The sequence below is a fragment of the Arachis hypogaea genome, chromosome 10 (genome assembly GCF_003086295.3).
Source record: "Arachis hypogaea cultivar Tifrunner chromosome 10, arahy.Tifrunner.gnm2.J5K5, whole genome shotgun sequence".
NCBI lineage: Eukaryota > Viridiplantae > Streptophyta > Magnoliopsida > Fabales > Fabaceae > Arachis > Arachis hypogaea.
Window position 1 is genome coordinate 86,442,693 of NC_092045.1, and position 1,624 is coordinate 86,444,316.

Below are 1,624 nucleotides of genomic sequence, written 5' to 3' on the forward strand. Positions count from 1 at the left end.
GCTCTCAACGGCATTGGAAAGTAGACATCCTGGGCTTTCCAGCAATATATGATAGTCCATACTTTGCCCAAGATTTGATGGCCCAAACCGGCGTCAAAGTCACCCTCAGAAATTCCAGCGTTAAACGCCGGACTGGCATAAAACTTGGAGTTAAACGCCCAAACTGGCATGAAACTGGCGTTTAACTCCAGAAAAGTCTCTACACGAAAATGCTTCATTGCTCAGCCAAGCACACACCAAGTGGACCCAGAAGTGGATTTTTACGTCATTTACTCATTTCTGTACACCCTAGGCTACTAGTTTACTATTAATAGGATCTTTTGACATTGTATCAGTACCTTATGACCTCATGACACTTTACACGTTTTCTTTGTGTACTTTCCACAGCATGAGTCTCTAAACCCCATGGTTGGGGGTGAGGAGCTCTGCTGTGTCTTGATGGATTAATGCAATTACTACTGTTCTCATTCAATCATGCTTGCTTCCATTCTAAGATAATACTTGTTCTTAATCCGGATGAATGTGATGATCCGTGACAATCATCATCATTCTCAACTATGAACGCGTGCCTGACAACCACCTCCGTTCTACCTTAGATTAAGTAGTTATCTCTTGGATTCTTTAACCGGAATCTTCGTGGTATAAGCTAGAATTGATGGCGCATTCAAGAGAATCCGGAAGGTCTAAACCTTGTCTGTGGTATTCTGAGTAGGATTCAATGATTGAATGACTGTGACGAGCTTCAAACTCCTGAAGGCGGGCGTTAGTGACAGACGCAAAAGAATCACTGGATTCTACTCCGGCCTGATTGAGAACCGACAGATGAATTCCGCTATGCTGTGACAGAGCATATGCAATCGCTTTCACTGAGAGGATGGGAGGTAGCCATTGACAACGGTGAAACCCTACATACAGCTTGCCATGGAAGGAGACTTGCGTGTTTGAAGAAGAAGACAGTAGGAAAGCAGAGATTCAGAAGATGGAGCATCTCCAAACCTCAACCTATTCTCATTATGCAAAAAAGTAATCATTCATGTTCTATTCCTTTCACAATCAATCCTGATAATTTCTGATATCCTGACTAATTTACAAGACAACCATAGCTTGCTTCAAGCCGACAATCTCTGTGGGATCGACCCTTGCTCACGCAAGGTATTACTTGGACGACCCAGTACACTTGCTGGTTAGTTGTGCGGGATTGCAAAAGTGTGATTGCAATTTCATGCACCAAGTTTTTGGCGCCGTTGCCGGGGATTGTTGAGTTTGGACAACTGACGGCTTGTCTTGTTGCTTAGATTAGGACTTTTTTATTTTTGTTGGTTTAGAGTCTTTTAGCTTGAGTCTAGTTTCATATTCTAATTGGTGTCAATTGCTATGCTTTTGTTTTTCTTTTGATTTTCGATTTTTGCATGTTTTAGTCCCTTTTGATTTACAAAAATTCTAAGTTTGGTGTCCTCTTTGTGTTTTTCCCTTAAAAATTTTCGAAAACTGTGTGTTGATTTCTAAAAATTTTAAGTTTGGTGTCTTTTTGTGTTTTTCTCTTTTCCTCTTTTCAAAATCAAATCTTTTTCATTAAAACTTTTCAATCATACTTTCTAATTGCTATTTTCAAAATCTTTTTAAT